This window comes from Stenella coeruleoalba (genome assembly GCF_951394435.1).
Source record: "Stenella coeruleoalba genome assembly, contig: scaffold_37, whole genome shotgun sequence".
Taxonomy (NCBI): domain Eukaryota; kingdom Metazoa; phylum Chordata; class Mammalia; order Artiodactyla; family Delphinidae; genus Stenella; species Stenella coeruleoalba.
The window spans coordinates 356,287-378,192 of record NW_027645927.1 but is presented as its reverse complement, the minus strand read 5'-3'; the positions used below and the strand labels follow the sequence as shown (position 1 = coordinate 378,192).

The 21,906-nt window shown below is 43.8% G+C and overlaps 1 long non-coding RNA gene across 2 annotated transcripts in view; it reads left to right on the top strand.

Annotated features, from left to right (window-relative positions):
• LOC307181460 overlaps positions 1–19,115 on the top strand; it is a 617,204-nt gene extending 598,089 nt beyond the window's left edge. For both annotated transcript variants that reach the window (XR_013826826.1, XR_013826827.1), the window contains exon 4: positions 19,001–19,115. This is a non-coding gene — a long non-coding RNA (uncharacterized lncRNA). The remainder of the gene's footprint in view (positions 1–19,000) is intronic.
• The last annotated feature ends 2,791 nt before the right edge of the window (positions 19,116–21,906 follow it).

The window sequence follows — 21,906 nt, the reverse complement described above, 5'->3', positions numbered from 1 at the left end:
TACCTTCCGTGTATTACTGATATCTTATGATGTTTCTTTTTCTGTGTGACTTATTTCAGTTAGAATCATCATACCTGAATCCACTCATTGTGCTGCTAAGGGCCTGATGACACAGATTTCATTGCTGAGTGATATTGCTTTGTAAGTGAATACCACAACTTCTTTATCCATTTTTCACTTTCTGCGATGTTGAACTTGTACTGTAAACGAGGTTCTTGTAAACAGAGGCGTCCCAAACTTTGGGGTGGCTGTGTCTTTTTGATTTTAATTTCCCTAAGCTATAGGACCATAAGTGGCAGTGCCCTAGGCTCTGTTGCTTTGTTTTTTAGATGTTTCAGGAAACACCATACACTTCTCCCGAGTGTCTGTTGGCAATTTACATCCCGCCCATCAGCATAACAAGGCTCCCAGTTCTCAATGGCCTGTCCTGCCTTTCTGGATTTTACACTTTTTTCAGATGGCCCTTTTGACCGGGGGGAAGTGAGACTTCATTGTAGTGCAGATTTCCTTTGCAAGCTTGCTTGGTTGGCCAAAAAGGGCGTATGCGTTTTTTCCTGAATATATTCAGGAAAAAACGCATACGCCCTTTTTGGCCAAGTGCATCATTGTGGACGTTCTGCCTCTTTTCCTATGCTTTCAATGCAATTCCAGTCTACCTCCTGAAATCGGTTTCCTGCAATTCTGCCCCGCTTTCAAGTCCTCTTGGCAGCCTTACTTCAGTCTATTTTTGGACGATAGCTGTCATTTATAACTCTGCAGGTTTGTGAATTACAGTGCCCCTGAGCTCCTTTCTTCAACTCGCTTTCTTTTGAGCTGGCCGCAACACCGCAGGATGGCTTCAGGCCCTAATCTGGTTCTGGCATGGCACGCTGAGCCTTTGGTTAATTCCTCTTCCTGGTAGGAAATGAGAGTTAAATTTGCCCGTCCAGACACCTCCAGCTAGTCTCCATTGGTTCTCGCTATTCCTGTTCATCTTCCGCAGAAATTGCAAACTGGGCCAAACAGGAGGTTAAAGGGACTGACTCTCCAAGTCGGGAGAGTGTTAGTAAAGCGTCTGGAATGTTGCACCCGAGTACCAGGGGAGGAAAACTGAGACATATTTGAACACGTCTCCCGTTCACATGGTTGATCATACTTGGGTTCCACATGCATGTTTTAGCTGAAGGAAGAATACCTTAAACCTGGAGAGTTAAGACCCGTGTAATGGGTACCATGCAATATGATTTCAAAGGGTCTTCATTTGCTCACCGAACCTCTCCAATCCTATCACTGCTGCGTTTATGCCCCTGTACACATGCTTGATTCTCTTTTGGAGACATAGCAATCCATAGGTTTTAAGATACTTACTAGTCAGGTACATTCTTAGGCGTTTAATATGCGGTGTTGAGTCCATTTCGTTGAGCAAGGAGTAGCTCTTGTCTATTCCATATTTGACTTAAGGAACTTTATCTGTGCTCATTTCAATCTCTGGTTTTATGCAGCACCCCAACTCACTTTTACCCTTAAGCAAGCATAAGTTGGTTTTCTAAATTTGAGACCCTGTTCTGTTCTGTAATTCAGTTCCTGTGTAGCCAAGTTTACATTCCGTGTATTACTGATATCTTATGATGTTTCTTTTTCTGTGTGACTTATTTCAGTTAGAATCATCATACCTGAATCCACTCATTGTGATGCTAAGGGCCTGATGACATAGATTTCATTGCTGAGTGATATTGCTTTGTAAGTAAATACCACAACTTCTTTATCCATTTTTCACTTTCTGCGATGTTGAACTTGTACTGTAAACGAGGTTCTTGTAAACAGAGGCGTCCCAAACTTTGGGGTGGCTGTGTCTGTTTGATTTTAATTTCCCTAAGCTATAGGACCATAAGTGGCAGTGCCCTAGGCTCTGTTGCTTTGTTTTTTAGATGTTTCAGGAAACACCATACACTTCTCCCGAGTGTCTGTTGGCAGTTTACATCCCTCCCATCAGCATAACAAGGCTCCCAGTTCTCCATGGCCTGTCCTGCCTTTCTGGATTTTACACTTTTTTCAGATGGCCCTTTTGACCGGGGGGAAGTGAGACTTCATTGTAGTGCAGATTTCCTTTGCAAGCTTGCTTGGTTGGCCAAAAAGGGCGTATGCGTTTTTTCCTGAATATTTTCAGGAAAAAACGCATATGCCCTTTTTGGCCAAGTGCATCATTGTGGACGTTCTGCCTCTTTTCCTATGCTTTCAATGCAATTCCAGTCTACCTCCTGAAATCAGTTTCCTGCAATTCTGCCCCGCTTTCAAGTCCTCTTGGCATCCTTACTTCAGTCTATTTTTGGACGATAGCTGTCATTTATAACTCTGCAGGTTTGTGAATTACAGTGCCCCTGAGCTCCTTTCTTCAACTCGCTTTCTTGTGACCTGGCCGCAACACCGCAGGATGGCTTCAGGCCCTAATCTGGTTCCGGCCCGGCATGCTGAGCCTTTGGTTAATTCCTCTTCCTGGTGGGAAATGAGAGTTAAATTTGCCCGTCCAGACACCTCCAGCTAGCCTCTCATTGGTTCTCGCTATTCCTGTTCATCTTCCGCAGAAATTGCAAACTGGGCCAAACAGGAGGTTAAAGGGACTGACTCTCCAAGTGGGGAGAGTGTTAGTAAAGCGTCTGGAATGTTGCACCCGAGTACCAGGGGAGGAAAACTGAGACATATTTGAACACGTCTCCCATTCACATGGTTGATCATACTTGGGTTCCACATGCATGTTTTAGCTGAAGGAAGAATACCTTAAACCTGGAGAGTTGAGACCCGTGTAATGGGTACCATGCAATATGACTTCAAAGGGTCTTCATTTGCTCACCGAACCTCTCCAATCCTATCACTGCTGCGTTTATGCCCCTGTACACATGCTTGATTCTCTTTCGGAGACATAGCAATCCATAGGTTTTAAGATACTTACTAGTCAGGTACATTCTTAGGCGTTTAATATGCGGTGTTGAGTCCATTTCGTTGAGCAAGGAGTAGCTCTTGTCTATTCCATATTTGACTTAAGGAACTTTATCTGTGCTCATTTCAATCTCTGGTTTTATGCAGCACCCCAACTCACCTTTACCCTTAAGCAAGCATAAGATGGTTTTCTAAATTTGAGACCCTGTTCTGTTCTGTAATTCAGTTCCTGTGTAGCCAAGTTTCCATTCCGTGTATTACTGATATCTTATGATGTTTCTTTTTCTGTGTGACTTATTTCAGTTAGAATCATCATACCTGAATCCACTCATTGTGCTGCTAAGGGCCTGATGACACAGATTTCATTGCTGAGTGATATTGCTTTGTAAGTAAATACCACAACATCTTTATCCATTTTTCACTTTCTGCAATGTTGAACTTGTACTGTAAACGAGGTTCTTGTAAACAGAGCCGTCCCAAACTTTGGGGTGGCTGTGTCTTTTTGATTTTAATTTCCCTAAGCTATAGGACCATAAGTGGCAGTGCCCTAGGCTCTGTTGCTTTGTTTTTTAGATGTTTCAGGAAACACCATACACTTCTCCCGAGTGTCTGTTGGCAGTTTACATCCCGCCCATCAGCATAACAAGGCTCCCAGTTCTCCATGGCCTGTCCTGCCTTTCTGGATTTTACACTTTTTTCAGATGGCCCTTTTGACCGGGGGGAAGTGAGACTTCATTGTAGTGCAGATTTCCTTTGCAAGCTTGCTTGGTTGGCCAAAAAGGGCGTATGCGTTTTTTCCTGAATATATTCAGGAAAAAACGCATACACCCATTTCGACCAAGTGCATCATTGTGGACGTTCGGCCTCTTTTCCTATGCTTTCAATGCAATTCCAGTCTACCTCCTGAAATCGGTTTCCTGCAATTCTGCCCCGCTTTCAAGTCCTCTTGGCAGCCTTACTTCAGTGTATTTTTGGACGATAGCTGTCATTTATAACTCTGCAGGTTTGTGAATTACAGTGCCCCTGAGCTCCTTTCTTCAACTAGCTTTCTTGTGACCTGGCCGCAACACCGCAGGATGGCTTCAGGCCCTAATCTGGTTCCGGTACGGCACGCTGAGCCTTTGGTTAATTCCTCGTCCTGGTGGGAAATGAGAGTTAAATTTGCCCGTCCAGACACCTCCAGCTAGCCTCTCATTGGTTCTCGCTATTCCTGTTCATCTTCCGCAGAAATTGCAAACTGGGCCAAACAGGAGGTTAAAGGGACTGACTCTCCAAGTGGGGAGAGTGTTAGTAAAGCGTCTGGAATGTTGCACCCGAGTACCAGGGGAGGAAAACTGAGACATATTTGAACACGTCTACCATTCACATGGTTGATCATACTTGGGTTCCACATGCATGTTTTAGCTGAAGGAAGAATACCTTAAACCTGGGTAGTTGAAACCCGTGGAATGGGTACCATGCAATATGACTTCAAAGGGTCTTCATTTGCTCACCGAACCTATCCAATCCTATCACTGCTGCGTTTATGCCCCTGTACACATGCTTGATTCTCTTTTGGAGACATAGCAATCCATAGGTTTTAAGATACTTACTAGTCAGGTACATTCTTAGGCGTTTAATATGGGGTGTTGAGTCCATTTCGTTGAGCAAGGAGTAGCTCTTGTCTATTCCATATTTGGCTTAAGGAACTTTATCTGTGCTCATTTCAATCTCTGGTTTTATGCAGCACCCCAACTCACCTTTACCCTTAAGCAAGAATAAGTTGGTTTTCTAAATTTGAGACCCTGTTCTGTTCTGTAATTCAGTTCCTGTGTAACCAAGTTTACCTTCCGTGTATTACTGATATCTTATGATGTTTCTTTTTCTGTGTGACTTATTTCAGTTAGAATCATCATACCTGAATCCACTCATTGTGCTGCTAAGGGCCTGATGACACAGATTTCATTGCTGAGTGATATTGCTTTGTAAGTGAATACCACAACTTCTTTATCCATTTTTCACTTTCTGCGATGTTGAACTTGTACTGTAAACGAGGTTCTTGTAAACAGAGCCGTTCCAAACTTTGGGGTGGCTGTGTCTTTTTGATTTTAATTTCCCTAAGCTATAGGACCATAAGTGGAAGTACCCTAGGCTCTGTTGCTTTGTTTTTTAGATGTTTCAGGAAACACCATACACTTCTCCCAAGTGTCTGTTGGCAATTTACATCCCGCCCATCAGCATAACAAGGCTCCCAGTTCTCAATGGCCTGTTGCCTTTCTGGATTTTACACTTTTTTCAGATGGCCCTTTTGACCGGGGGGAAGTGAGACTTCATTGTAGTGCAGATTTCCTTTGCAAGCTTGCTTGGTTGGCCAAAAAGGGCGTATGCGTTTTTTCCTGAATATATTCAGGAAAAAACGCATACGCCCTTTTTGGCCAAGTGCATCATTGTGGACGTTCTGCCTCTTTTCCTATGCTTTCAATGCAATTCCAGTCTACCTCCTGAAATCGGTTTCCTGCAATTCTGCCCCGCTTTCAAGTCCTCTTGGCAGCCTTACTTCAGTCTATTTTTGGACGATAGCTGTCATTTATAACTCTGCAGGTTTGTGAATTACAGTGCCCCTGAGCTCCTTTCTTCAACTCGCTTTCTTTTGAGCTGGCCGCAACACCGCAGGATGGCTTCAGGCCCTAATCTGGTTCTGGTATGGCACGCTGAGCCTTTGGTTAATTCCTCTTCCTGGTAGGAAATGAGAGTTAAATTTGCCCGTCCAGACACCTCCAGCTAGTCTCCATTGGTTCTCGCTATTCCTGTTCATCTTCCGCAGAAATTGCAAACTGGGCCAAACAGGAGGTTAAAGGGACTGACTCTCCAAGTCGGGAGAGTGTTAGTAAAGCGTCTGGAATGTTGCACCCGAGTACCAGGGGAGGAAAACTGAGACATATTTGAACACGTCTCCCGTTCACATGGTTGATCATACTTGGGTTCCACATGCATGTTTTAGCTGAAGGAAGAATACCTTAAACCTGGAGAGTTGAGACCCGTGTAATGGGTACCATGCAATATGATTTCAAAGGGTCTTCATTTGCTCACCGAACCTCTCCAATCCTATCACTGCTGCGTTTATGCCCCTGTACACATGCTTGATTCTCTTTCGGAGACATAGCAATCCATAGGTTTTAAGATACTTACTAGTCAGGTACATTCTTAGTCGTTTAATATGCGGTGTTGAGTCCATTTCGTTGAGCAAGGAGTAGCTCTTGTCTATTCCATATTTGACTTAAGGAACTTTATCTGTGCTCATTTCAATCTCTGGTTTTATGCAGCACCCCAACTCACTTTTACCCTTAAGCAAGCATAAGTTGGTTTTCTAAATTTGAGACCCTGTTCTGTTCTGTAATTCAGTTCCTGTGTAGCCAAGTTTACATTCCGTGTATTACTGATATCTTATGATGTTTCTTTTTCTGTGTGACTTATTTCAGTTAGAATCATCATACCTGAATCCACTCATTGTGATGCTAAGGGCCTGATGACATAGATTTCATTGCTGAGTGATATTGCTTTGTAAGTAAATACCACAACTTCTTTATCCATTTTTCACTTTCTGCGATGTTGAACTTGTACTGTAAACGAGGTTCTTGTAAACAGAGGCGTCCCAAACTTTGGGGTGGCTGTGTCTGTTTGATTTTAATTTCCCTAAGCTATAGGACCATAAGTGGCAGTGCCCTAGGCTCTGTTGCTTTGTTTTTTAGATGTTTCAGGAAACACCATACACTTCTCCCGAGTGTCTGTTGGCAGTTTACATCCCGCCCATCAGCATAACAAGGCTCCCAGTTCTCCATGGCCTGTCCTGCCTTTCTGGATTTTACACTTTTTTCAGATGGCCCTTTTGACCGGGGGGAAGTGAGACTTCATTGTAGTGCAGATTTCCTTTGCAAGCTTGCTTGGTTGGCCAAAAAGGGCGTATGCGTTTTTTCCTGAATATATTCAGGAAAAAACGCATACGCCCTTTTTGGCCAAGTGCATCATTGTGGACGTTCTGCCTCTTTTCCTATGCTTTCAATGCAATTCCAGTCTACCTCCTGAAATCGGTTTCCTGCAATTCTGCCCCGCTTTCAAGTCCTCTTGGCAGCCTTACTTCAGTCTATTTTTGGACGATAGCTGTCATTTATAACTCTGCAGGTTTGTGAATTACAGTGCCCCTGAGCTCCTTTCTTCAACTCGCTTTCTTGTGACCTGGCCGCAACACCGCAGGATGGCTTCAGGCCCTAATCTGTTTCCGGCCCGGCATGCTGAGCCTTTGGTTAATTCCTCTTCCTGGTGGGAAATGAGAGTTAAATTTGCCCGTCCAGACACCTCCAGCTAGCCTCTCAATGGTTCTCGCTATTCCTGTTCGTCTTCCGCAGAAATTGCAAACTGGGCCAAACAGGAGGTTAAAGGGAATGCCTCTCCAAGTGGGGAGAGTATTAGTAAAGCGTCTGGAATGTTGCACCCGAGTACCAGGGGAGGAAAACTGAGACATATTTGAACACGTCTCCCGATCACATGGTTGATCATACTCTAGGTTCCACATGCATGTTTTAGCTGAAGGAAGAATACCTTAAACCTGGGTAGTTGAAACCCGTGGAATGGGTACCATGCAATATGACTTCAAAGGGTCTTCATTTGCTCACCGAACCTCTCCAATCCTATCACTGCTGCGTTTATGCCCCTGGACACATGCTTGATTCTCTTTCAGAGACATAGCAATCCATAGGTTTTAAGATACTTACTAGTCAGGTACATTCTTAGGCGTTTAATATGGGGTGTTGAGTCCATTTCGTTGAGCAAGGAGTAGCTCTTGTCTATTCCATATTTGGCTTAAGGAACTTTATCTGTGCTCATTTCAATCTCTGGTTTTATGCAGCACCCCAACTCACCATTACCCTTAAGCAAGAATAAGTTGGTTTTCTAAATTTGAGACCCTGTTCTGTTCTGTAATTCAGTTCCTGTATAGCCAAGTTTACATTCCGTGTATTACTGATATCTTATGATGTTTCTTTTTCTGTGTGACTTATTTCAGTTAGAATCATCATACCTGAATCCACTCATTGTGCTGCTAAGGGCCTGATGACACAGATTTCATTGCTGAGTGATATTGCTTTGTAAGTAAATACCACAACTTCTTTATCCATTTTTCACTTTCTGCAATGTTGAACTTGTACTGTAAACGAGGTTCTTGTAAACAGAGCCGTTCCAAACTTTGGGGTGGCTGTGTCCTTTTGATTTTAATTTCCCTAAGCTATAGGACCATAAGTGGAAGTGCCCTTGGCTCTGTTGCTTTGTTTTTTAGATGTTTCAGGAAACACCATACACTTCTCCCGAGTGCCTCTTGGCAATTTACATCCCGCCCATCAGCATAACAAGGCTCCCAGTTCTCCATGGCCTGTCCTGCCTTTCTGGATTTTACACTTTTTTCAGATGGCCCTTTTGACCGGGGGGAAGTGAGACTTCATTGTAGTGCAGATTTCCTTTGCAAGCTTGCTTGGTTGGCCAAAAAGGGCGTATGCGTTTTTTCCTGAATATATTCAGGAAAAAACGCATACGCCCTTTTTGGCCAAGTGCATCATTGTGGACGTTCTGCCTCTTTTCCTATGCTTTCAATGCAATTCCAGTCTACCTCCTGAAATCGGTTTCCTGCAATTCTGCCCCGCTTTCAAGTCCTCTTGGCAGCCTTACTTCAGTCTATTTTTGGACGATAGCTGTCATTTATAACTCTGCAGGTTTGAGAATTACAGTGCCCCTGAGCTCCTTTCTTCAACTTGCTTTCTTGTGACCTGGCCGCAACACCGCAGGATGGCTTCAGGTCCTAATCTGGTTCCGCAACGGCACGCTGAGCCTTTGGTTATTTCCTCTTCCTGGTGGGAAATGAGAGTTAAATTTGCCCGTCCAGACACCTCCAGCTAGTCTCTCATTGGTTCTCGCTATTCCTGTTCATCTTCCGCAGAAATTGCAAACTGGGCCAAACAGGCCGTTAAAGGGACTGACTCTCCAAGTGGGGAGAGTGTTAGTAAAGCGTCTGGAATGTTGCACCCGAGTACCAGGGGAGGAAAACTGAGACATATTTGAACACGTCTCCTGATCACATGGTTGATCATACTTGGGTTCCACATGCATGTTTTAGCTGAAGGAAGAATACCTTAAACCTGGGTAGTTGAAACCCGTGGAATGGGTACCATGCAATATGACTTCAAAGGGTCTTCATTTGATCACCGAACCTCTCCAATCCTATCACTGCTGCGTTTATGCCCCTGTACACATGCTTGATTCTCTTTCGGAGACATAGCAATCCATAGGTTTTAAGATACTTACTAGTCAGGTACATTCTTAGGCGTTTAATATGGGGTGTTGAGTCCATTTCGTTGAGCAAGGAGTAGCTCTTGTCTATTCCATATTTGGCTTAAGGAACTTTATCTGTGCTCATTTCAATCTCTGGTTTTATGCAGCACCCCAACTCACCTTTACCCTTAAGCAAGAATAAGTTGGTTTTCTAAATTTGAGACCCTGTTCTGTTCTGTAATTCAGTTCCTGTGTAGCCAAGTTTACATTCCGTGTATTACTGATATCTTATGATGTTTCTTTTTCTGTGTGACTTATTTCAGTTAGAATCATCATACCTGAATCCACTCATTGTGCTGCTAAGGGCCTGATGACACAGATTTCATTGCTGATTGATATTGCTTTGTAAGTGAATACCACAACTTCTTTATCCATTTTTCACTTTCTGCGATGTTGAACTTGTACTGTAAAGGAGGTTCTTGTAAACAGAGCCGTTCCAAACTTTGGGGTGGCTGTGTCTTTTTTATTTTAATTTCCCTAAGCTATAGGACCATAAGTGGAAGTACCCTAGGCTCTGTTGCTTTGTTTTTTAGATGTTTCAGGAAACACCATACACTTCTCCCAAGTGTCTGTTGGCAATTTACATCCCGCCCATCAGCATAACAAGGCTCCCAGTTCTCAATGGCCTGTTGCCTTTCTGGATTTTACACTTTTTTCAGATGGCCCTTTTGACCGGGGGGAAGTGAGACTTCATTGTAGTGCAGATTTCCTTTGCAAGCTTGCTTGGTTGGCCAAAAAGGGCGTATGCGTTTTTTCCTGAATATATTCAGGAAAAAACGCATACGCCCTTTTTGGCCAAGTGCATCATTGTGGACGTTCTGCCTCTTTTCCTATGCTTTCAATGCAATTCCAGTCTACCTCCTGAAATTGGTTTCCTGCAATTCTGCCCCGCTTTCAAGTCCTCTTGGCAGCCTTACTTCAGTCTATTTTTGGACGATAGCTGTCATTTATAACTCTGCAGGTTTGTGAATTACAGTGCCCCTGAGCTCCTTTCTTCAACTTGCTTTCTTGTGACCTGGCCGCAACACCGCAGGATGGCTTCAGGCCCTAATCTGGTTCCGGCACGGCACGCTGAGCCTTTGGTTATTTCCTCTTCCTGGTGGGAAATGAGAGTTAAATTTGCCCGTCCAGACACCTCCAGCTAGTCTCTCATTGGTTCTCGCTATTCCTGTTCATCTTCCGCAGAAATTGCAAACTGGGCCAAACAGGAGGTTAAAGGCGCTGACTCTCCAAGTGGGGAGAGTGTTAGTAAAGCGTCTGGAATGTTGCACCCGAGTACCAGGGGAGGAAATCTGAGACATATTTGAACACGTCTCCCGTTCACATGGTTGATCATACTTGGGTTCCACATGCATGTTTTAGCTGAAGGAAGAATACCTTAAACCTGGAGAGTTGAGACCCATGTAATGGGTACCATGCAGTATGACTTCAAAGGGTCTTCATTTGCTCACCGAACCTCTCCAATCCTATCACTGCTGCGTTTATGCCCCTGTACACATGCTTGATTCTCTTTCGGAGACATAGCAATCCATAGGTTTTACGATACTTACTAGTCAGGTACATTCTTAGGCGTTTAATATGGGGTGTTGAGTCCATTTCGTTGAGCAAGGAGTAGCTCTTGTCTATTCCATATTTGACTTAAGGAACTTTATCTGTGCTCATTTCAATCTCTGGTTTTATGCAGCACCCCAACTCACCTTTACCCTTAAGCAAGCATAAGTTGGTTTTGTAAATTTGAGACCCTCTTCTGTTCTGTAATTCAGTTCCTGTGTAGCCAAGTTTACATTCCGTGTATTACTGATATCTTATGATGTTTCTTTTTCTGTGTGACTTATTTCAGTTAGAATCATCATACCCGAATCCACTCATTGTGCTGCTAAGGGCCTGATGACACAGATTTCATTGCTGAGTGATATTGCTTTGTAAGTAAATACCACAACTTCTTTATCCATTTTTCACTTTCTGCGATGTTGAACTTGTACTGTAAATGAGGTTCTTGTAAACAGAGGCGTCCCAAACTTTGGGGTGGCTGTGTCTTTTTGATTTTAATTTCCCTAAGCTATAGGACCATAAGTGGAAGTGCCCTTGGCTCGGTTGCTTTGTTTTTTAGATGTTTCAGGAAACACCATACACTTCTCCGGAGTGGCTGTTGGCAATTTACATCCCGCCCATCAGCATAACAAGGCTCCCAGTTCTCCATGGCCTGTCCTGCCTTTCTGGATTTTACACTTTTTTCAGATGGCCCTTTTGACCGGGGGGAAGTGAGACTTCATTGTAGTGCAGATTTCCTTTGCAAGCTTGCTTGGTTGGCCAAAAAGAGCGTATGCGTTTTTTCCTGAATATATTCAGGAAAAAACGCATACGCCCTTTTTGGCCAAGTGCATCATTGTGGACGTTCTGCCTCTTTTCCTATGCTTTCAATGCAATTCCAGTCTACCTCCTGAAATTGGTTTCCTGCAATTCTGCCCCGCTTTCAAGTCCTCTTGGCAGCCTTACTTCAGTCTATTTTTGGACGATAGCTGTCATTTATAACTCTGCAGGTTTGTGAATTACAGTGCCCCTGAGCTCCTTTCTTCAACTTGCTTTCTTGTGACCTGGCCGCAACACCGCAGGATGGCTTCAGGTCCTAATCTGGTTCCGCAACGGCACGCTGAGCCTTTGGTTATTTCCTCTTCCTGGTGGGAAATGAGAGTTAAATTTGCCCGTCCAGACACCTCCAGCTAGTCTCTCATTGGTTCTCGCTATTCCTGTTCATCTTCCGCAGAAATTGCAAACTGGGCCAAACAGGCGGTTAAAGGGACTGACTCTCCAAGTGGGGAGAGTGTTAGTAAAGCGTCTGGAATGTTGCACCCGAGTACCAGGGGAGGAAAACTGAGATATATTTGAACACGTCTCCCGTTCACATGGTTGATCATACTTGGGTTCCACATGCATGTTTTAGCTGAAGGAAGAATACCTTAAACCTGGGTAGTTGAAACCCGTGGAATGGGTACCATGCAGTATGACTTCAAAGGGTCTTCATTTGCTCACCGAACCTCTCCAATCCTATCACTGCTGCGTTTATGCCCCTGTACACATGCTTGATTCTCTTTTGGAGACATAGCAATCCATAGGTTTTACGATACTTACTAGTCAGGTACATTCTTAGGCGTTTAATATGGGGTGTTGAGTCCATTTCATTGAGCAAGGAGTAGCTCTTGTCTATTCCATATTTGACTTAAGGAACTTTATCTGTGCTCATTTCAATCTCTGGTTTTATGCAGCACCCCAACTCACCTTTACCCTTAAGCAAGCATAAGTTGGTTTTCTAAATTTGAGACCCTGTTCTGTTCTGTAATTCAGTTCCTGTGTAGCCAAGTTTACATTCCGTGTATTACTGATATGTTATGATGTTTCTTTTTCTGTGTGACTTATATCAGTTAGAATCATCATACCTGAATCCACTCATTGTGCTGCTAAGGGCCTGATGACACAGATTTCATTGCTGATTGATATTGCTTTGTAAGTGAATACCACAACTTCTTTATCCATTTTTCACTTTCTGCGATGTTGAACTTGTACTGTAAAGGAGGTTCTTGTAAACAGAGCCGTTCCAAACTTTGGGGTGGCTGTGTCTTTTTTATTTTAATTTCCCTAAGCTATAGGACCATAAGTGGAAGTACCCTAGGCTCTGTTGCTTTGTTTTTTAGATGTTTCAGGAAACACCATACACTTCTCCCAAGTGTCTGTTGGCAATTTACATCCCGCCCATCAGCATAACAAGGCTCCCAGTTCTCAATGGCCTGTTGCCTTTCTGGATTTTACACTTTTTTCAGATGGCCCTTTTGACCGGGGGGAAGTGAGACTTCATTGTAGTGCAGATTTCCTTTGCAAGCTTGCTTGGTTGGCCAAAAAGGGCGTATGCGTTTTTTCCTGAATATATTCAGGAAAAAACGCATACGCCCTTTTCGGCCAAGTGCATCATTGTGGACGTTCTGCCTCTTTTCCTATGCTTTCAATGCAATTCCTGTCTACCTCCTGAAATCGGTTTCCTGCAATTCTGCCCCGCTTTCAAGTCCTCTTGGCAGCCTTACTTCAGTCTATTTTTGGACGATAGCTGTCATTTATAACTCTGCAGGTTTGTGAATTACAGTGCCCCTGAGCTCCTTTCTTCAACTTGCTTTCTTGTGACCTGGCCGCAACACCGCAGGATGGCTTCAGGCCCTAATCTGGTTCCGGCACGGCACGCTGAGCCTTTGGTTATTTCCTCTTCCTGGTGGGAAATGAGAGTTAAATTTGCCCGTCCAGACACCTCCAGCTAGTCTCTCATTGGTTCTCGCTATTCCTGTTCATCTTCCGCAGAAATTGCAAACTGAGCCAAACAGGAGGTTAAAGGCGCTGACTCTCCAAGTGGGGAGAGTGTTAGTAAAGCGTCTGGAATGTTGCACCCGAGTACCAGGGGAGGAAAACTGAGACATATTTGAACACGTCTCCCGTTCACATGGTTGATCATACTTGGGTTCCACATGCATGTTTTAGCTGAAGGAAGAATACCTTAAACCTGGAGAGTTGAGACCCGTGTAATGGGTACCATGCAGTATGACTTCAAAGGGTCTTCATTTGCTCACCGAACCTCTCCAATCCTATCACTGCTGCGTTTATGCCCCTGGACACATGCTTGATTCTCTTTTGGAGACATAGCAATCCATAGGTTTTACGATACTTACTAGTCAGGTACATTCTTAGGCGTTTAATATGGGGTGTTGAGTCCATTTCGTTGAGCAAGGAGTAGCTCTTGTCTATTCCATATTTGACTTAAGGAACTTTATCTGTGCTCATTTCAATCTATGGTTTTATGCAGCACCCCAACTCACCTTTACCCTTAAGCAAGCATAAGTTGGTTTTCTAAATTTGAGACCCTGTTCTGTTCTGTAATTCAGTTCCTGTGTAGCCAAGTTTACATTCCGTGTATTACTGATATCTTATGATGTTTCTTTTTCTGTGTGACTTATTTCAGTTAGAATCATCATACCTGAATCCACTCATTGTGATGCTAAGGGCCTGATGACATAGATTTCATTGCTGAGTGATATTGCTTTGTAAGTAAATACCACAACTTCTTTATCCATTTTTCACTTTCTGCGATGTTGAACTTGTACTGTAAACGAGGTTCTTGTAAACAGAGGCGTCCCAAACTTTGGGGTGGCTGTGTCTTTTTGATTTTAATTTCCCTAAGCTATAGAACCATAAGTGGCAGTGCCCTAGGCTCTGTTGCTTTGTTTTTTAGATGTTTCAGGAAACACCATACACTTCTCCCGAGTGTCTGTTGGCAATCTACATCCCGCCCATCAGCATAACAAGGCTCCCAGTTCTCCACGGCCTGTCCTGCCTTTCTGGATTTTACACTTTTTTCAGATGGCCCTTTTGACCGGGGGGAAGTGAGACTTCATTGTAGTGCAGATTTCCTTTGCAAGCTTGCTTGGTTGGCCAAAAAGGGCATATGCGTTTTTTCCTGAATATATTCAGGAAAAAACGCATACGCCCGTTTTGGCCAAGTGCATCATTGTGGACGTTCTGCCTCTTTTTCTATGCTTTCAATGCAATTCCAGTCTACCTCCTGAAATCGGTTTCCTGCAATTCTGCCCTGCTTTCAAGTCCTCTTGGCAGCCTTACTTCAGTATATTTTGGATGATAGCTGTCATTTATAACTCTGCAGGTTTGTGAATTACAGTGCCCCTGAGCTCCTTTCTTCAACTTGCTTTCTTGTGACCTGGCCGCAACACCGCAGGATGGCTTCAGGCCCTAATCTGGTTCCGGCACGGCACGCTGAGCCTTTGGTTATTTCCTCTTCCTGGTGGGAAATGAGAGTTAAATTTGCCCGTCCAGACACCTCCAGCTAGTCTCTCATTGGATCTCGCTATTCCTGTTCATCTTCCGCAGAAATTGCAAACTGGGCCAAACAGGAGGTTAAAGGGACTGACTCTCCAAGTGGGGAGAGTGTTAGTAAAGCGTCTGGAATGTTGCACCCGAGTACCAGGGAAGGAAAACTGAGACATATTTGAACACGTCTCCCGTTCACATGGTTGATCATACTTGGGTTCCACATGCATGTTTTAGCTGAAGGAAGAATACCTTAAACCTGGAGATTTGAGACCCGTGTAATGGGTACCACGCAATATGACTTCAAAGGGTCTTCATTTGCTCACCGAACCTCTCCAATCCTATCACTGCTGCGTTTATGACCCTGTACTCATGCTTGATTCTCTTTTGGAGACATAGCAATCCATAGGTTTTACGATACTTACTAGTCAGGTACATTCTTAGGCATTTAATATGCGGTGTTGAGTCCATTTCGTTGAGCAAGGAGTAGCTCTTGTCTATTCCATATTTGACTTAAGGAACTTTATCTGTGCTCATTTCAATCTCTGGTTTTATGCAGCACCCCAACTCACCTTTACCCTTAAGCAAGCATAAGTTGGTTTTCTAAATTTGAGACCCTGTTCTGTTCTGTAATTCAGTTCCTGTGTAGCCAAGTTTACATTCCGTGTATTACTGATATGTTATGATGTTTCTTTCTGTGTGACTTATTTCAGTTAGAATCATCATACCTGAATCCACTCATTGTGATGCTAAGGGCCTGATGACATAGATTTCATTGCTGAGTGATATTGCTTTGTAAGTAAATACCACAACTTCTTTATCCATTTTTCACTTTCTGCGATGTTGAACTTGTACTGTAAACGAGGTTCTTGTAAACAGAGGCGTCCCAAACTTTGGGGTGGCTGTGTCTTTTTGATTTTAATTTCCCTAAGCTATAGAACCATAAGTGGCAGAGCCGTAGGCTTTGTTGCTTTGTTTTTTAGATGTTTCAGGAAACACCATACACTTCTCCCGAGTGTCTGTTGGCAATTTACATCCCGCCCATCAGCATAACAAGGCTCCCACTTCTCCATGGCCTGTCCTGCCTTTCTGGATTTTACACTTTTTTCAGATGGCCCTTTTGACCGGGGGGAAGTGAGACTTCATTGTAGTGCAGATTTCCTTTGCAAGCTTGCTTGGTTGGCCAAAAAGGGCGTATGCGTTTTTTCCTGAATATATTCAGGAAAAAACACATACACCCTTTTTGGCCAAGTGCATCATTGTGGACGTTCTGCCTCTTTTCCTATGCTTTCAATGCAATTCCAGTCTACCTCCTGAAATCGGTTTCCTGCAATTCTGCCCCGCTTTCAAGTCCTCTTGGCAGCCTTACTTCAGTCTATTTTTGGACGATAGCTGTCATTTATAACTCTGCAGGTTTGTGAATTACAGTGCCCCTGAGCTCCTTTCTTCAACTCGCTTTCTTGTGACCTGGCCGCAACACCGCAGGATGGCTTCAGGCCCTAAGCTGGTTCCGGCCCGGCACGCTGAGCCTTTGGTTAATTCCTCTTCCTGGTGGGAAATGAGAGTTAAATTTGCCCGTCCAGACACCTCCAGCTAGCCTCTCATTGGTTCTCGCTATTCCTGTTCATCTTCCGCAGAAATTGCAAACTGGGCCAAACAGGAGGTTAAAGGGACTGACTCTCCAAGTGGGGAGAGTGTTAGTAAAGCGTCTGGAATGTTGCACCCGAGTACCAGGGGAGGAAAACTGAGACATATTTGAACACGTCTACCGATCACATGGTTGATTATACTCTAGGTTCCACATGCATGTTTTAGCTGAAGGAAGAATACCTTAAACCTGGAGAGTTAAGACCCGTGTAATGGATACCATGCAATATGACTTCAAAGGGTCTTCATTTGCTCACCGAACCTCTCCAATCCTATCACTGCTGCGTTTATGCCCCTGTACACATGCTTGATTCTCTTTCGGAGACATAGCAATCCATAGGTTTTACGATACTTACTAGTCAGGTACATTCTTAGGCATTTAATATGCGGTGTTGAGTCCATTTCGTTGAGCAAGGTGTAGCTCTTGTCTATTCCATATTTGACTTAAGGAACTTTATCTGTGCTCATTTCAATCTCTGGTTTTATGCAGCACCCCAACTCACCTTTACCCTTAAGCAAGCATAAGTTGGTTTTCTAAATTTGAGACCCTGTTCTGTTCTGTAATTCAGTTCCTGTGTAGCCAAGTTTACATTCCGTGTATTACTGATATGTTATGATGTTTCTTTCTGTGTGACTTATTTCAGTTAGAATCATCATACCTGAATCCACTCATTGTGATGCTAAGGGCCTGATGACACAGATTTCATTGCTGAGTGATATTGCTTTGTAAGTAAATACCACAACTTCTTTATCCATTTTTCACTTTCTGCGATGTTGAACTTGTACTGTAAACGAGGTTCTTGTAAACAGAGCCGTTCCAAACTTTGGGGTGGCTGTGTCTTTTTGATTTTAATTTCCCTAAGCTATAGGACCATAAGTGGAAGTGCCCTAGGTTCTGTTGCTTTGTTTTTTAGATGTTTCAGGAAACACCATACACTTCTCCCGAGTGGTTGTTGGCAATTTACATCCCGCCCATCAGCATAACAAGGCTCCCAGTTCTCCATGGCCTGTCCTGCCTTTCTGGATTTTACACTTTTTTCAGATGGCCCTTTTTCCCAGGGGGAAGTGATACTTCATTGTAGTGCAGATTTCCTTTGCAAGCTTGCTTGGTTGGCCAAAAAGGGCATATGCGTTTTTTCCTGAATATATTCAGGAAAAAACACATACACCCTTTTTGGCCAAGTGCATCATTGTGGACGTTCTGCCTCTTTTCCTATGCTTTCAATGCAATTCCAGTCTACCTCCTGAAATCGGTTTCCTGCCATTCTGCCCCGCTTTCAAGTCCTCTTGGCAGCCTTACTTCAGTCTATTTTTGGACGATAGCTGTCATTTATAACTCTGCAGGTTTGTGAATTACAGTGCCCCTGAGCTCCTTTCTTCAACTCGCTTTCTTTTGAGCTGGCCGCAACACCGCGGGATGGCTTCAGGCCCTAATATGGTTCCGGTACGGCACGTTGAGCCTTTGGTTATTTCCTCTTCCTGTTGGGAAATGAGAGTTAAATTTGCCCGTCCAGACACCTCCAGCTAGCCTCTCATTGGTTCTCGCTATTCCTGTTCATCTTCCGCAGAAATTGCAAACTGGGCCAAACAGGAGGTTAAAGGGACTGACTCTCCAAGTGGGGAGAGTGTTAGTAAAGCGTCTGGAATGTTGCACCCGAGTTTCAGGGGAGGAAAACTGAGACATATTTGAACACGTCTCCCATTCACATGGTTGATCATACTTGGGTTCCACATGCATGTTTTAGCTGAAGGAAGAATACCTTAAACCTGGAGAGTTGAGACCCGTGTAATGGGTACCATGCAATATGACTTCAAAGGGTCTTCATTTGCTCACCGAACCTCTCCAATCCTATCACTGCTGCGTTTATGCCCCTGTACACATGCTTGATTCTCTTTTGGAGACATAGCAATCCATAGGTTTTACGATACTTACTAGTCAGGTACATTCTTAGGTGTTTAATATGCGGTGTTGAGTCCATTTCGTTGAGCAAGGAGTAGCTCTTGTCTATTCCATATTTGACTTAAGGAACTTTATCTGTGCTCATTTAAATCTCTGGTTTTATGCAGCACCCCAACTCACCTTTACCCTTAAGCAAGCATAAGTTGGTTTTCTAAATTTGAGACCCTGTTCTGTTCTGTAATTCAGTTCCTGTGTAGCCAAGTTTACATTCCGTGTATTACTGATATCTTATGATGTTTCTTTTTCTGTGTGACTTATTTCATTTAGAATCATCATACCCGAATCCACTCATTGTGATGCTAAGGGCCTGATGACATAGATTTCATTGCTGAGTGATATTGCTTTGTAAGTAAATACCACAACTTCTTTATCCATTTTTCACTTTCTGCGATGTTGAACTTGTACTGTAAACGAGGTTCTTGGAAACAGAGGCGTCCCAAACTTTGGGGTGGCTGTGTCTTTTTGATTTTAATTTCCCTAAGCTATAGGACCGTAAGTGGAAGTGCCCTAGGCTCTGTTGCTTTGTTTTTTAGATGTTTCAGGAAACACCATACACTTCTCCCGAGTGTCTGTTGGCAATTTATATCCCGCCCATCAGCATAACAAGGCTCCCAGTTCTCCATGGCCTGTCCTGCCTTTCTGGATTTTACACTTTTTTCAGATGGCCCTTTTGACCGGGGGGAAGTGAGACTTCATTGTAGTGCAGATTTCCTTTGCAAGCTTGCTTGGTTGGCCAAAAAGGGCGTATGCGTTTTTTCCTGAATATATTCAGGAAAAAACGCATACGCCCTTTTTGGCCAAGTGCATCATTGTGGACGTTCTGCCTCTTTTCCTATGCTTTCAATGCAATTTCAGTCTACCTCCTGAAATCGGTTTCCTGCAATTCTGCCCCGCTTTCAAGTCCTCTTGGCAGCCTTACTTCAGTCTATTTTTGGACGATAGCTGTCATTTATAACTCTGCAGGTTTGTGAATTACAGTGTCCCTGAGCTATTTTCTTCAACTCGCTTTCTTGTGACCTGGCCGCAACACCGCAGGATGGCTTCAGGCCCTAATCTGGTTCTGGCACGGCACGCTGAGCCTTTGGTTATTTCCTCCTCCTGGTGGGAAATGAGAGTTAAATTTGCCCGTCCAGACACCTCCAGCTAACCTCTCATTGGTTCTCGCTATTCCTGTTCATCTTCCGCAGAAATCGCAATCTGTGCCAAACAGGAGGTTAAAGGCGCTGACTCTCCAAGTGGGGAGAGTGTTAGTAAGGCGTCTGGAATGTTGCACCCGAGTACCAGGGGAGGAAAACTGAGACATATTTGAACATGTCTCCCAATCACATGGTTGATCATACTCTGGGTTCCACATGCATGTTTTAGCTGAAGGAAGAATACCTAAAACCTGGGTAGTTGAAATCCGTGGAATGGGTACCATGCAATATGACTTCAAAGGGTCTTCATTTGCTCACCGAACCTCTCCAATCCTATCACTGCTGCGTTTATGCCCCTGTACACATGCTTGATTCTCTTTCGGAGACATAGCAATCCATAGGTTTTAAGATACTTACTAGTCAGGTACATTCTTAGGCGTTTAATATGCGGTGTTGAGTCCATTTCGTTGAGCAAGGAGTAGCTCTTGTCTATTCCATATTTGGCTTAAGGAACTTTATCTGTGCTCATTTCAATCTCTGGTTTTATGCAGCACCCCAACTCACCTTTACCCTTAAGCAAGCATAAGTTGGTTTTCTAAATTTGAGACCCTGTTCTGTTCTGTAATTCAGTTCCTGTGTAGCCAAGTTTACATTCCGTGTATTACTGATATCTTATGATGTTTCTTTTTCTGTGTGACTTATTTCAGTTAGAATCATCATACCTGAATCCACTCATTGTGCTGCTAAGGGCCTGATGACACAGATTTCATTGCTGAGTGATATTGCTTTGTAAGTAAATACCACAACTTCTTTATCCATTTTTCACTTTCTGCGATGTTGAACTTGTACTGTAAACGAGGTTCTTGTAAACAGAGCCGTTCCAAACTTTGGGGTGGCTGTGTCTTTTTGATTTTAATTTCCCTAAGCTATAGGACCATAAGTGGAAGTGCCCTAGGTTCTGTTGCTTTGTTTTTTAGATGTTTCAGGAAACACCATACACTTCTCCCGAGTGGTTGTTGGCAATTTACATCCCGACCATCAGCATAACAAGGCTCCCAGTTCTCCATGGCCTGTCCTGCCTTTCTGGATTTTACACTTTTTTCAGATGGCCCTTTTGACCGGGGGGAAGTGAGACTTCAAGCTTGCTTGGTTGGCCAAAAAGGGCGTATGCGTTTTTTCCTGAATATATTCAGGAAAAAACGCATACGCCCTTTTTGGCCAAGTGCATCATTGTGGACGTTCTGCCTCTTTTCCTATGTTTTCAGTGGAATTCCAGTCTACCTCCTGAAATCGGTTTCCTGCAATTCTGCCCTGCTTTCAAGTCCTCTTGGCAGACTTACTTCAGTCTATTTTTGGACGATAGCTGTCATTTATAACTCTGCAGGTTTGTGAATTACAGTACCCCTGAGCTCCTTTCTTCAACTCGCTTTCTTTTCAGCTGGCCGCAACACCGCAGGATGGCTTCAGGCCCTAATCTGGTTCCGGTACGGCATGCTGAGCCTTTGGTTATTTCCTCTTCCTGGTGGGAAATGAGAGTTAAATTTGCCCGTCCAGACACCTCCAGCTAGCCTCTCATTGGTTCTCGCTATTCCTGTTCATCTTCCGCAGAAATTGCAAACTGGGCCAAACAGGAGGTTAAAGGCGCTGACTCTCCAAGTGGGGAGAGTGTTAGTAAAGCGTCTGGAATGTTGCACCCGAGTACCAGGGGAGGAAAACTGAGACATATTTGAACACGTCGCCCGTTCACATGGTTGATCAAACTTGGGTTCCACATGCATGTTTTACCTGAAGGAAGAATACCTTAAACCTGGGTAGTTGAAACCCGTGGAATGGGTACCATGCAATATGACTTCAAAGGGTCTTCATTTGCTCACCGAACCTCTCCAATCCTATCACTGCTGCGTTATGCCCCTGTACACATGCTTGATTCTCTTTCGGAGACACAGCAATCCATAGGTTTTAAGATACTTACTAGTCAGGAACATTCTTAGGCGTTTAATATGGGGTGTTGAGTCCATTTCGTTGAGCAAGGAGTAG